The following is a 15,574-nucleotide window of genomic DNA, read 5'->3' on the forward strand; positions in this document are numbered from 1 at the left end:
GCTTCTCCCTCTGTAGTGTTCTCTTTGACTTTTCCAAAGTCATCCTCTCTGTTTCTCAAAGAAGGGCCGGAGAACTTGCCTTCTTTTTTAATTAATTAATGTACTTATTTTTTACCTTACATCCAAACCACAACCCCCTCCTTCTCTCTCTCCCACACTCTCTCCCTTTTCTCCTTATCATCCTCCCCTATTCCTCAGGGAAGGGGAGACCCTTCCACCAACCCACCACAGAACATCAAGTCACATAAAGACTGAGCACATCCTCCTCTGTTGTGGCCTGCCAAGGCAGCCACACCAGAGGGAAGTGATCAAAAAGCAGGCAACAGAATCCATGGCAGAGAAAGCCCCTGCTGACTTCTAGCCAGAGCTGCTACAGTCTTTTTTTTTTCCCTCCAGAATGGTGGACCATGTTCTTAAACAAATTCTAAACATCTTCTAAGAGCTTATCCAAAAATATTATTTTTGCAAATCCACAGCACATGTTGTCAGTGCTGGATTATAACAAATATGTCTGCCTAAAGAAGCTGTCAATAATCCTCTAGCAAAATCTTATGAGCCAGGAGGTAAATACCTCCTTCTATTTCTATATTTATTTATGCTTCATGACCTAAGTCACCAATTTCACAGAACATGTTGGGAAAGAAAGAAAGCAGGTTCACTTTCATTTTTTCTGAGCTCCCAGAACAGTCACTTTATATTCTGTAACAAATATTCAGGTATTTGATGCATGACTTGTGATCACACTTAAATCCCTAGAAGGATGTCTTAGAGAATGGATTCCTGAAATGACTTCAAGATGTAGTGTCCGTCTATACAGAAGCTTGCAAGTTCCCAACCAGGTACCTTTCATTCAGAATAACCAAGTGATATTATGCCTATGAAGAATAACAACATATTACATGGAGATGACTTCCAAGCACTTTACAAACATGAATTGTATGCAAATACAAATACAAATTTTATAACCCTGTGAACATTTTCATTGATTGTTTTACGAGATGAACATATTTACCTAGCCTCTCAATAAACTTTGTAGTGTGTATCAAATTCTCTTGCACATTTTTTGTTATTATTATTTTAAACTCCAATCATTCTTTATTATAGAAGGAAGTTGCAGTTAGCTTCATATATAATAGTTTTCTTAGTATCTATTGTTATAATTTTGATTTATCTGTAACTAGACTCCAAGTTATCCTAGGTTTTATCCCTTAACCTTTCATTTAAGAAATTATTTTCTATTGAAACCCATATGTCTATAGATCAGTGTCAAATAAGTCTTCTTTTCCATGAGGGTATAAGCTGTCTCAGATACTTAAAGATCCAGGAAGGGAAACTCCTGGTAGGGGAAACTCTTGATATTTGGAAAGGTTAAACACTGGCGTCTACAAAATGAGGTCCACAGTTTTTCCTTTCTACTGAGACATATCAAGTTCCCGTCTAAAAGGAGAATGGTTGCTTCCCTGTCACCAGTCCTACCTTTAGACTTCACCATTCTCTTGTTCTGTCTTCATATTGTCCTTCTCTAGTTCTTTAACAAAGGAAAAGATTAATTTTCGTTTTGAGTCCTTGCTAAGATCTCTGTTATCTGCCTTAATGAAGGAGATTCCATTGCAGGCCATGAAGTCTCTGAGAAGGAAATATCTGAATTTACAGACAGGTAAAAGGAGAAAAGAAATCAGTAGCTTATCATTTTTAAGTTTTGATAAAGATTTTATTTAATTAATTTGCCCAGTTTCTGTTAATTTTTTTATGATTGCTGCATTTTATATGATTGTTCTGTATTTTAATACCAGTCTATTTTTCATATATGTGTTTTGAGAAATTTTTTCCAAGTCTGTGGCCATCCTTTAATAGCATTACTATCATTTGCAATGAAAAGGCTTTTAATAAGAATGATCTTCAACTTACTATTTTTCATGAATTATTAGTTATATCAAAATATTTCTAAACTCAAGATCATCTAGATATTTATATATGCTGTTTTCTCATACTTTTATAGTCTATACTTTTTACTTTAAGTCAGTCATCAATTTTGAGCAAATTTGTGTAAAATATATAGTGTCAATATCTTGATTAACTTTATATGTGTATTAGTTGAATGTTGGTGTGGATATCTAGTTGAATACCACAAAGATATCTTGTGAGCATAATCAGGGAAAATAGATATCCATTTGTTTAAAAGTTAAATATCTATAAAGCCTATTAGCTTATGGAATGGTCTGGTTTCTCTTGTAACATACTGGTCTCATTTTTATTAAACTTCCTGCCTGACTTATTCACAGAAGAAGCTGAGAATTCCTCAATCTATATTGAATGTGTAATATGATTCTTTAATCATTTAGAAAAACACTCTGGCTTAATAAAATCAGTGCAGCATCATGCTTCCTTTATGACACCTTCAACTTTCCAGACATGAAGGACTTTATTGTTGCATATTCTTTGTAGCTAGGTGTGGTTCTGTAAATGACTTGACTCGTAGATTCTGATTTTCCATCAAATCTCTAAAGAGATGCTTCATGCTCTTTTTCCCCACATTTTGCCAAATGCAACCATAAAGTACAAAGACTTAGTGCACTGATGAGCCATGAGAGAAGACCTTTCTGGGTCACCGAAGCCCTGTGAAACAGAACACCAAAGCCATTCTAGAAACTTATCTGAACTCTGTCCAAACAAAGAAATAAAACAAACTTTAATTTATTTTGAGTTCCTAATTAATACATTCGCCTTAGGTAGAACAAAGCTGCCTTTCTAATTCAACTGTTTGTATTAAAATTTAAGAGAAATGAAACTATGGTTTAAAGTTATAGTTAAAGAAATTAAAATACTTATAGAAGCAGTAATATTTGTTTCTAGGATTATTATTTTCTCTGTTGATGGAGTAATTTTGTTAGTATTTTGTATTCTACTTAGCATCTTTTCCTTTAATTTTCTCATTTAGCTTTTTTTTTCCTAGGAAACAGGTGGTCTACAAATGATATCAACATATTTGTTTTCTTTTCTTAAAAAGATTATTATTAAAGATTATTAAAGAAGTAGGTTAGTATAGTGTGAAATGAATATTGTTCATATTCATCAATATATATTCTTCACTATAAATTCATAGTTTTTTCACAGAACCAAAATTGGATGATGTTTGTGAAGGACTGTTTTCCATCTCCCTACAAGGAATCTGTTTCTTGAGAAGAGAAAGTACAAGCATTAGAGAGACTTAGAGATACCAAGAGAATTAGCAATCAAGTAGTTCAGCTTCTCTTTATTTTCATTAAAGAGGTGAAAGGCCTTCAGAGTTCATAAGACACTAAAATTAATGATGCATTCTAATTAAGTAAATGTTCAGTTTGCTTTCTTGATTGTACACTATTAAAAAAAATGTACAAGAAGAAAAGGATCAAATTGCTACATGCCATTCCCTTCATTAAAATACACTCTCTACACAGTCTGTCATTCTCTTGTGGTCTCATTTTAAGATATCTCTCTCTCTCATATTTCTTTTTATGTGAAAGCATTCTAATTATTTTTTATCAATTTATATCCCAACTGTAGTCATATCCTTCAATTCCTCCAAGTCCAACCTTCCCTTGTTTTACCCCCCATTTTCTCCCTCTAAGCTACTGAAATGGGGAGTCCTCATCTCCTATCATCTGACCCTAGCCTATCAAGTCTCATCAGGGCTGCCTGGGTCCACTTCCTCTGTGGTCTGACAAGGTTGCCTCACCAGGGGGAAGTGATCAAACAGCAGGCAACAGAGTCCATGTCAGAGTCAGTCCCTACTACTATTAACTAGAGAACCCTCAAGGAGATTGAGTTGCCAATGGGCTACCCCCTGGTCTGGGTCTTCTTCATGCATGGTCCTTGGTTGGTACATCAATCTCTGCAGGCCATCCAGGCTTGGATATTTTGGCTTTTTTGGTCTACTTGTGAAGCTTCTGTCCCCTTCATGTCCTTCTATCCACCCCTACTCCCTTCTTCATAAGACTCCCTGAGATCTGCCCAAAGTATGGCTATGAGTCTCAGCATCTGTTTCCATTCCCTGCTGGGTGGAACCTAGAGAGGATGTTTAATTCTCAATCAGAATAGTAGACAGGATAGACACAGGAAAGAATGGAAAAAGGAAACAGGACAGGAGCCTATCATACACATCCTTCTTGTTATTTAGCTTCTTTTGGTCTGTGGATTTTACTACAGTTGTCCTATATTGCATGGGTAATATCTGCTTATAAGCGAGTACATACCTTTTGTGTATTTTTGCTTTTGAATTACCTCACTCAAGATGATCTTTTCTAGTTCCATCCATTTGCCTGCAAATTTCATGAATTCCTTGTTTTTTTTTTTTTGTTTTTTTTTTTTGTTTTTTTTTTTTTTATTGAGCAGTATTCCATTGTGTAAATGTACCACAATTTCTCTATACATTCTTAGGTAAAGGGGCATCTAGGTTGTTTCCAGATTTTGGCTATTATGAATAAAGCTGCTATGTACGTAGTTGAGCAAATGCCCTTGTTGTATGATAGAGTATATTTGGGGTATATGACCAAAGGCAGTATAGCTAGGCTTGAGATAACACTATTCTCAATTTTTTGAGAAAGTGCCAGGTCTCAAGTTTTACTATAGAGTGACAATAATGAAAAACTGCATGGATCTGGCATAGAAACCGACTGGTGGAACAATGGAATTGAGTAGAAGATCCAGAAATAAATCCACACACTTAGAGACACCTGATTTTTGACAAAGAAGCCAAAACTATATAATGGAAAAGAGACAGATTCTTCGACAAATGGTGCTGGTCTATCTGGATGTGTACATGTAAAACATGCAAATGGATCCATATTTATTGTCTTGCACAAAACTAAAGTCCAAGTGGATCAAAGACCTCAACATAAAACCAGACACAGCTGTGTCCCGATCCCTCATTCCCTCCCAGTCCCTCCCTCCCTCATCTCCACTGTGCCCCTTTCCAAGTTCACTGATAGGGGGGACCTCCTCCCCATTCATCTAAACTATACCCCTTAGAGTGTTATTTTAAAGGTAAAAATAAAACTCAGTGTGGTTGTATAGAAAAAAAAAAAAAAAAAAAAAAAAAAAAAAACGAGACACAGTAAATCAATTAGAAGGAAACTTGAGGAAAAGCGTTGAACTCCTTGGCACAGTAGACAGCTTTCTGAACAGAACACCAACAGGTCAGGTTCTAAGATAAAAAATTAATAAATGGGACCTCATGAAACTGAGAAGCTTCTGTAAAGCAAAAGACACTGTCAGTGGAACAAAAGGACAGCTTACAGAGTGTCAAAAACTCTTCACCAAACTTACATTTATCAGAGGTCTAATATGTCGATAATATATAAAGAACTCTTTCTGCTTCTGGGATACCTCACTCAGGATGATCTTTTCTAGATCCTGCCATTTGCCTGCAAATTTCATGATTTCCTTGTTTTTTAATGGCTGAGTAGTATTCCACTGTGTAAAAGTACCACAATTTCTGTATCCATTCTTCCATTGATGGACATCTGGGTTGTTTCCAGATTCTGGCTATTACAAATAAAGCTCCTACAAACATGGTTGAACAAATGTCCTTGTTGTGTACTTGAGCAGCTTTTGGATATATGCCTAGGAGTGGTATAGCTGGATCTTGAGGAAGTGTTATTCCTAACTGTCTGAGAAAGTGCCAGAATGATTTCCAAGGTGGTTGTACAAGTTTACATTCCCACCAGCAATGTAGGAGCATTCCCCTTTCTCCACATCCTCTCCAGCATGTACTGTCACTTGAGTTTTTGATCTTAGCCACTCTGTTAGGTGTAAAGTGAAATCTCAGGGTTGTTTTGATTTGCATTCCCCTGATGGCTAAGAATGTTGAGCATTTCTTTAAGTGTTTCTCTGCCATTCTACATTCTTCTATAGAGAATTCTCTGATTAGCTACGTACCCCATTTTTTTTTAATTTGGTACATTCTCACTTATAAGTGGATACTAGACCTATAAGATAAGATTAACATATTAAAATTGGTACACCTAAAGAAGATAAGAAAGAGGACCCAGGCTAAGAGGATCAATCCCCACTTAGAAAGACAAAGGGGAAGGACATTTGAAAAAGGAGAAAACAAGAAACAAGACAGGAGCCTACTCCTGAGGGCCTCTGAAAGACAGTACCTAGTAGTGTGTCAAAACAGATGCTGAGACTCATAACCAAACTTTGGGCAGAATGCAGGGAATCATATGAAGGAAGAGGTAGTTAGTAAGACCTGGGGAGCACAGAAGCTCCACAAGGAGAGCAACAGAACCAAAATACCTGGGCTCAAGGGTATTTTCTGAGACTGATACTCCAACCAAGATACATTCATGGATATAACCAAGAACTCCTGCTCAGATATAACCCGTGTCAGCTCAGTGTCCAAGTGGGTTCCCTAATAATGGGAACAGGGACTGTCTCTGACATGAACTCAGTGGCTGGCTCTTTGTCCACCACTCCCCCTGAGGGAGGAGCAGCCATGACAGAGCACAGAGGAGGACAGTGCCTTCAGTCCTGATGAGACCTGATAAGCTAGGGTCAGATGGAAGGGAAGGTAGAACTCCCCTATCGGTGGGCTTGGAGAGGAGCATGGGATATGAGAGAGGGTGGGTAGGATTGGAATGGAATGAAGGCAGCTGCAGCTGGGATGCAAAGCAAATAAAATGTAATCAATAAAAAATAAAAATTTAATTTAAAAATATATATGAAAAAAATCAAGAAATTAAAAACCAACAAACCAAATAATCCAATTAAAAGTGGGGTAGAGAGTTAAATAGAGAATTACCAACAGAGGAATATCAAATGGCTGAGAAACACTTAAAGAAATGCTCAGTGTACCTACTCATAAGGAAAATGCAAATCAAAAGGACCCTGAGATTCCACCTCACACCCATCAGAATGGAGAAGATCAATAACTCAAGTGTCAACACATGCTTGAGAGGATGTGGGGAAAGAGTGACCCTCCTCAATTGCTGGTGGGAATGTAAACTTGTACAATTTGAAAATCTTTTATATTTCTTAAATCTCAGCAGCTCTGTGCTTAGTGCCTTTTCAACATATTTGCACTGGTTCTCCCTATCTAGTTTTCAATTAATTGAGCATGATTCTTTCTTTCTTCCTTTCTCCCCCGTCCTCATATAATAGTGTATTTCTCTTCTGATACCATCTTGGTCATGAATCAAGTTGTATGATAAGTTGTATATTTGAAATAAATCTATGCAATCATAGATAGTCTTAACCATTCAGCTTACTTGTAGAAAATAGTGTGGTTTCTTTCATTTCAATACCTAAATAAGTTCACTGTTTCTAGGAACTGTAAAGAAGATTTGCTTCCATTCCTTTTCCAATTCCAGAAGGTTCTCATACAGAATGACCTGGCTTATGCAACTCCAAAATAACTCCAGCCATTATTCTTCTCTTACTATTATTTCTTGTTCATACCTTGCATCTTCTTTTTTGAGTTTTATGATTATAAACAATATGACGTACATATCATAAGGTGCATAATTATAAAGTTATTTTTGTCAGGAAATATGACATTTACAATTACATTTATGATAAGTGGTAGGGACTATCATACCTATTTGTATCATTTCCTGTGTAATGAATACATGTAATCACAGAATTAATGAATAGTTTTTAGTAGATAAGTAACTAATATAATGATTTGACAAAATAACGTTCATCTTATAAACCTCAAATAGCAAAATTATTATATATATTAGTTTTATAGTTCAGATCTTTATATCACAACATATTAGTTTTCTCCAAAAATATTTTATTTCTGAGAAGCAAATGAATAATTTTTACATTACATAGCATGCTAATGTAATTAACAAAATCACTTAAAATTAATATTTCTATCCTAATTGTTCTTCTCGTCACCACTGGAAGAAATGCAGTATGGTGAATTAAGGGAACCTAGTATGGGCTGAAGAGTTGGTACATGGCTAAGAGTGAATGAATGCTGTTCTTAGAGGGGATCTGAGCTCTATTACCAGCACCAGTGTCTAGTGGGACACAAAGGCCTGAGGCTCTGCTTCCAGGGCTATCCAAAGCATCTGGTCACTGGCTCGCTCACACCTGTGTGCACGCACACACACAGATACAGACACACACACACACAGAGATTAAAAATAAATAGATAAATAAAAAATAACAAAAAATTGGTGACATCTCAGTGCTTTATTTTTTGAGATTATAATTGTCACAGTTCTCCCTTTAAAAAAATCCAATATATCCTGTCTTGTTTTGTTTTTCAAAGTCACGCCCCTCTTTTCATTAATTGCTATTGCATGAAAAATTATCCTGTATATGAATACATATTTATAAATATAACCCACCTAGTCTGTATAATGTTACATGTATGTATATATTTAGGGCTGACCTTTATTACTAGATAAGAAACTGGTATGCTCCTCCCTGGGCAAGGCTATGGCTCCTCTTATCAGCAGTCCTCAGGGGCCTGGAGGTGCAAAGGGTCGAAGCCTGCTGGCTTTTGCTATTCCCACTGGCTTCTCTAGTTGTCTTGTTATAGGCTGGTTTCACTGTAATTCCAAAATTGAAATGAATTTTCCAGTTTAATTTTGGAGAAAATAAAATATTTTAATATAATGATCTGCATTATAAAACTACTTTGTATAAAATTACACTTGGAGGGCCAGTCACTGGAGACTGTGGTCAGTGAATTAAGGAAGAACACTTCTCATCTGCTCTACAATCTCTAGTCTTTCTACCTTGCCTTATTTGTTTTTGTTTTGTTTTGTTTTGTTTTTTTACCCCCCAACATGATGGGAAAGGCTGTGCAAGTATTCTCTAAGGCTTCTATCTGAAACCAGAAAGTAGACCTTAAACCCTCTCCAGTGACCACATTTACAGACAGCTTCATCAGAAGTTTTTAGTCCAGAGAAATAAGACTAATAAAGTTCTGTTTTCTGCACCATCCAACATATATTTTATCGTAACAGCCTGAAAAGACAGATTAAAACAGAAGTTAATAACTGATATCCAATTCTCCTATACCTCGCTGCTCCATTTTCAAATAAGCACACGGTTCTACTTCAAAGCACGGTAAAAATCCAGTTGACTAGCAAGCCTTGAACCATATTTATTGCTGACATAGAGTGGATTGTGAGCACTGTCACTTCTAGCAGGTTTGCATTCAATTGGTCAATATATAACAAATACTGTAAAAATATTTTGAAATAGAATGATTTATTTAGTACTTAGTTTCAGACCTCCAAAAAACATTTATTGGGCTTTTCCTCTCTCTTGAGTACTGTGCTGGATAATAGGAATATAGAGTGAGGGAGATAAAAACAGCATGAAAAAACAAAACAAACAAACAAACAAACAAAAAACCCAACCTGTGATTTTTTTTTCAATGACAAAACAATGGTTGACAGAATGTTATCTGAAATGCATGTAAGACTTGGTATTGAGCACACAAACATGTACAGTAATACAAACTCTACTCAACAAATGTTTCTAGCAACATTTCCATAAGTCATAAATAATGCTTTCAGCTTAAATATTTTAATTTGGTAAGGGAATTGCATGAGGGTTTAAAAATTTTTAGAGTTTATTTTTGTCAGTTTTGTTGTTATTTCTATATAATTCATAAAGAACATTTATCAAATAGATTTTGATGCGCACATTCACTTTAGGTTTGCTGTATAAAGAAACAAACAAATAAATACTTGCATAAAATGCTCAAAGGTTGACATATATGAAAGCTTGAAGTAATTTTATGGATTTCTGCTTTTCAGAAAATTGAGCATTTTTATATGACTGAGGTTTTGTTACTTCATCATAAATTGGATTTTTGTATTATTTTAACAGGATGTATTTTGTTCTGCATGTTTCCGTAATAAGAAATTCAGAACAAATCTTTTATATGAGGATTATTAAATTGTGGTTCTCTTTGCAATAGTCCCATTTTCTATGTAGATTAGAATTTTAAGAAACAAATCAGATGTGACATAAGAGTATTATATTTCAGGTAGTTAGACTTTCCAGAGATTATAGTGTGAGGGGAAAATAGTCTAAAGACAATACAAGACATGTACAGATAGAAAAAAAAAAGGCACTTGTGATAAATCAGCATTATGCTGTTAAATATTTTCTCATTGTGTAGGGTGTGGAGAAGTGTCTATTGGGTGAGTTGGAGCAGAAATTGAATTAGTAGCTTCCTAAAAGTTCTGACATAGCTGGCTGCAACTGATTAGTCTTTGTAGTGTGTTCCCACCCTTCCACATACTCTCTATCTTAATCTGAAATGATATGTGCTGTAAAAACTACTAAAGGATTTCACTGGTACAGAAGTCACTAGCTGAAAGCCTAGAAAAGATCATTTCAAATCCCTTAGATAACTAGTTGTCATATGCTGATAATAACTATGTCACCTTGCAGTTCTCAACTTCTTCATCAGTATGAGAGGACAAACTAAATTATTTTTATAACCCGGCTAGTTCCAAGACATTTTTTACTTGAGATTCAAATGCACTCAATTAGTTAATTCACAACATATTGATCTTATAAAATTTAATGTGGAGAATTCTATATGCAGAGGTACTAAAGAAACTTTGGACACTTTTAACAGGAAAGCTCTGAAGACGAAATGAACTCAACAAGGAGACTAAAGTGAATAATTTTCAATACCTTAATGAGTATAAATATGCATACATAAATTTGTGTCAAAAATGTATTTTTCATAAGCAAGCACACATATATATATATACACACACACTCTTCCTTAATGGGCTCATATATTTATATTTTTATTATAAATTAAATTTAATGTTAAAAGTAACCTAAAGCATCTAGATATTTTTCATTACAAGCAAATTGCAAGATGATTTCCTTAAGAATACATTCATTTTGAGGGGACAGGTGAGATAGTTTAGTAGAGTGAATACTTGCCACCAAGCTCAAAAGCTGAGGTCAATCCTGGAAATCCATATGCTGAAAGAAAGAAATGGCTTCTCATGTGGACCATGCACAGGAGCTTGTGTGCACGCAAGTGCACACGCACACACACACACACACACATACACACACACTGTTGGTTTGTTGAGTTGAAGTGTTGTTTGTTGCACAGGCTAGGCTGGCCTTGATCTTTTAGTCCTCCTGCCTCAGTTCTAGCCTGGTGTAATTACAGAATACAAGTGTGTATCACTGTGGATGCCTATAAAACAAAATTTGTTTCAATTGTCCAACGTAAGTCATATTGGGTCCTCCATAAACAACACATTTCTCTAAATGGTCAGTAAGGTGAATGCCTTTGAATAACATTCTATGGTCCTCAGAGAAAGAAAGTATGGTCTTTACATGCCACAGTTGTTAAGCTGTATTGGTAATGAACATATTTCAAGACATAAGAGGAAGATAAAGAGCTGGAGGGAACAGGAACTCCACAAGGAGTTCAACAGTGCCAAAATATCTGTGGCCAGTGGCCCTGAAGATACTCCAACCAAAGATAGGACATGGACAGGACCTAGGCCACCTGCTCATAGGAAGTCCATAGGCTGCTCATTTTCCAAGTGGGTTACCTAGTAAAGGAGACACGGGCTATTTCTGACATGAACTCAGTGGCAGGCTCTTTGGTCACCTCCCCCTGGAGGGTACAGCCTTGCCAGGCTACAGAAGATGATGGAGCCAGACTTGATGAGACCTGATAGGCTAAGGTCAAATAGATGTGGAGGAGGTCTTCCCCTATCAGTGGATTAAGGAAGGGGTGTAGGGGGATAAGAGGAAGGTGGGACTGGGAAGAGATGAGGACAGGGGCTACAGCAGGGATATAAACTGAATAAATTGAAATAAATAAACAAACAAACAAATAAATGGGAAAAAAGATGTTGGTGCTCTTTCTGTGGAGTCAAGACCTCTTAGCAGAATTTTATAGCCTCAGTAACAAGCACAGAGGCACACCCAAACCATCTATCATCTCGCTGGAAAATGAGACACCAAAGGAAAACATCTACTCTCTCACAGCTCTCAGGACAGTTTGCTTCCTAAAAAGAGAAAGTTATGTCAGAAAATCCACTAAATTTTTGCCTTTGACAGTCTTACACTAGAGGTCCTTGAGCACAAACATTTGCTTCTGCTGTATGACACATACTATCTTTCTTTCTCTGCATTACAGTATTGATTTCTACAATGTTGACTATCATAAAGGAAATTTGTTTTTAAGCAATGGAATTCTAGTGTACTTTTCTGCTGAGGCTTAAGTCCTCTTTTTGGTAAAGCCCTATATATTTGCACCAAGTAGCTTATCTTTTACTAGTGAAGTTTGGAGATAAGGTGTTATATCAATAGACCAACAGAGGAAAACATTAATATAAATATTTTGCCAATGAAATGTATTTTGTAATTCAAAATTGCAAAGCATTCTTATTTGATAGACTTTTGGGAACTTTTGAACCTTAATAGTCAGTGTGCACTTGGAATCCAAATTGACACAAATTTCAAGGCTTGTTTTTCTTCATGTTTAGCATAATAGAATAACAGAACCATCAAGAGCTATCCAGCTTCTTCACAAGTTTGGGCATGCCCTCTCTTCAAGATCAGCGTGAACAGGCCAGTTCTCTAGACTCTTGGCAAGCCCCGTGGCTTTATCATGACCAGCAGAAATTCACTTGGGATAATATTCATTGGCATCAGATACAGGAATTGGAACTAAGATGCTCACTTACTAAATGTGAAAAGAGAATTATTGTTAGTAAGATGGAGTTAGTAAGAAAGAGTATTGTTTTTTAAAACATAGCTAGAGCATTCTCATAGTATACACATGGGCTGCTAGCCTCAAAGTCACTTTGTTTCCAGAAAAGAAAGAGTTAAAAGCAATGGGATCCCTAAATACAACTCAAGACAACAATGGTTACTTTACCTGTGAGTGTTTTTATACCTTAAGGTGTTGATATTGTTTCCAGAGTTCCCTCCCCACTTCCAATTCACAGTTGAGGGCTTCTACTCTCCCAGAAAAGAGGAAAAGAAAATTTCCACTGACCCAGCTCCTCCGTGATTTACATACAGAAAGGAAATAAATGAATGGAGTGGGGGATGGGTCACTGAGAAGCAATGTGTTGCCTTTTCAACCACAGAAAATAAGATTACTTACCAAGAACATTTTTATCCCTGGCAAATGCTTAGCCTTTCGATCATTCAACAACTCAGTTTCTGCAACAAATAAATCTATTTCCAGGTTAACATCTCTTCCTATTTCTAAAACAGACAGATGCATAATTTGGAAGCTTCAGCAAGACTGAGCTGGAGTCCAAGGCTAATAACTCCCCTACCTGACTGCACTCTCTCCACATCTTCTGGATCATTCAGAGACCCTCTAAAGATGGGCACTCAGAATCTTCCCAAATAAAAGCTTTTGAGCACTGAGGTGATGTTCATTCCATGTTAATATAAATGCATGAGTAATAATAAATAAATAAGTAAATAAATAAAACAGTTACAGTGTTTTCCAGCCTCTCAATCAAACAGTTCCCAGTGGTAGTAGGTTTCCGAGAGAAAAGGGAAAAAAGAAGAGGGCAGAAGCAAGGCAGGAAGCAGGGAAAGAAAGGTAGAGGAGTAGGTTTCCGGAGAGAGCAGGGTGGGGGCGAAGGGGGTCACAGACAGGAAAAGGGAGAAGAGATCAGGCTAATCTTACCCAATCGATCCGGTGATCAGGTGATCAGTTTATGCGGTATCGGTATCCTGATACGAAAATGGCACGACAATGCAATCCACAGCAAAGCTATTTCTCTACTTTAGCTCTGTAACTGCAGGAATCAAATGCAAGGCAAACAGGGCACAGGCAGTCAATCATGCACCCGAGCGACCCCTCCCCCAAGGGACCAGGGACTGCCGTAAAATCTAGCAATAGTGTAAGGTTTTGGCGCTGGGGACTCGGGACTGAAAGCAATAGCCTTAAACACAGGCAGCATGATTTCACAAGGAAGTGGGACCTAGGAGGGCTGCTGCCGCCTTTGGCATCCCATCACCCACTTCTGTGTCCCCTTGCTAACCCTCCAAAGCATAGCGCCCTGGAAAACTCCGTGTTACTAGGACCTTCCACCATTCCTCTCCCAGCCCGTCAAGGCAAAAATCGCTGGCTATGTTTTCAACGCAGTGGGACCGGTCCTGCTGGTTTATTTGGAGTGTGTGTTATGTCAGGCATTCTTAGTAAGCCTCTGTCCGTTTCTGCATGAGAAAGGGTTTCACGGAACTGCTAGTGAAAAGCACTGATGGAATACTATTAATCCTAATGATAACGTTCCTAGCTCAGGTAAACTCTGAAAAGAAACGCGAGGGGGAAGATCCTGCAGGATTTCCGAAGCGGTGCTCTCCTAAATTCTCATTGGATCTTCCCCAGCAGCCTAAATCATTGCTGCTGCTCTCTGAGGATGATGACTACAGCCTAGCCCTCTAGTTGTCTACTCCCTGTCTTGAAGACATCCTTTTACTTCTCTTTGCAGAACTGTCTATGATACACATTCTGTTCTCTGGGTTGCCCAGCTTTTGTCTCTCCTCACAGTGTGGGGGCATGCACTTCGGTAAATTTGTTCACCGGAGGATCATCACAGAAAAAGTCCCCGCAGCTACCCTCATCAGTAAAAAGCACTTCTTTCACATTTCGCCTCTTTTACTTTTGGGTTCTTGGACGCCCCTCCAATAACTGTCTTTCACTTGGTTAGATGCCACCAGGAACTGCTGAGTATTTTCAAGCGCTATTGCCCTGCAGCTCACAAATCTACACTGCTTTGGAAGACCATGGAATATCTATCTCCTTGAATCCTGGATGTATTTCTCTCACAGTCATCTTGCTTCATTAAATTTCCTCTGGTAAGTATTTATTTATGAATGATGAGTAACTTACTACTTGTATTTTTTTAAATAAGCATTACTTTTTCTTCAATCTGCTCTCTGTGTGTCAGTCTTTCTTCGTGTCTTTGCATATTTACTTTCAGATTTCAACTACCTATGTAGTTGAAACTACTAAGATATAGTCCATGCAAAGAGGCAACCCAATATCTCCTTCTTTCTTCAAATAGAAAAGAATTTATATTATCAGTTTCTGTCAGGTAACGTGGACATCACCTCCCTACCATGCACCCCTCTTGGAACACAGCATTGTGCCATTTGAAAAGGTAATTTTTCTGTTAGTCTATGAAAATGCCTAGAGGACAGGTGACGATTTCTGGGTTCGAGAAAGTTCACTAGTCTCTCTGATGTTCAGAAGGTTGTCCAGGTTGGTGTGTGCTCATCTCTTTCTAAAGAACTGAATGGTTGAGGGGGCACTGGCAAAGTGTGTCTATTGATTTAGTAAGTTCCTAAATACTAATGTGCCACTCTATGACAAGAAAAGGAGTCCTGTTTTTGAGGGCATCATTCTTTTATTCAGTATCCTAAACGTACATGGGCACATTATTTTGGTCATTGTGTCTCCTGACTAGGCAGCATTTTGCAATGCATTTAGGTTGTGTGAGTTATGTTAGGGAGCAGTTAACTGGTCAAAGAGGTCTCCTTTCAGATGAAGAGATCCATCAGAAGCCACTGATTATCTGGGTTTAATATACTGAAATTC

General features: G+C 37.3%; 1 protein-coding gene and 1 long non-coding RNA gene across 8 annotated transcripts in view; one reads left to right on the plus strand and one right to left on the minus strand.

Moving 5' to 3' along the window:
• LOC132646368 (uncharacterized) overlaps nt 1-15,574 on the minus strand; it is a 41,732-nt gene that overhangs the window by 25,378 nt on the left and 780 nt on the right. For 2 of the 6 annotated variants that reach the window (XR_009584580.1, XR_009584582.1), the window contains exon 2: nt 13,658-13,769. This is a non-coding gene — a long non-coding RNA (uncharacterized LOC132646368). Of the gene's footprint in view, nt 1-8,386; nt 8,547-13,657; nt 14,338-15,574 lie in introns of those variants that run through there. The other 4 variants (XR_009584581.1, XR_009584583.1, XR_009584578.1 and 1 more) reach the window with 4 other exon arrangements.
• Brinp3 (BMP/retinoic acid inducible neural specific 3) overlaps nt 14,358-15,574 on the plus strand; it is a 493,646-nt gene continuing 492,429 nt past the window's right edge. Inside the window, exons 1-2 of one of the 2 annotated variants that reach the window (XM_060364421.1) lie at nt 14,358-14,600; nt 14,685-14,832. The gene's annotated coding sequence lies outside the window, so the exon portion shown is untranslated. Of the gene's footprint in view, nt 14,833-15,574 lie in introns of both variants that reach the window. The other variant, XM_060364418.1, reaches the window with a different exon arrangement.

This window comes from Meriones unguiculatus, chromosome 11, assembly GCF_030254825.1.
Source record: "Meriones unguiculatus strain TT.TT164.6M chromosome 11, Bangor_MerUng_6.1, whole genome shotgun sequence".
Classification (NCBI taxonomy): domain Eukaryota; kingdom Metazoa; phylum Chordata; class Mammalia; order Rodentia; family Muridae; genus Meriones; species Meriones unguiculatus.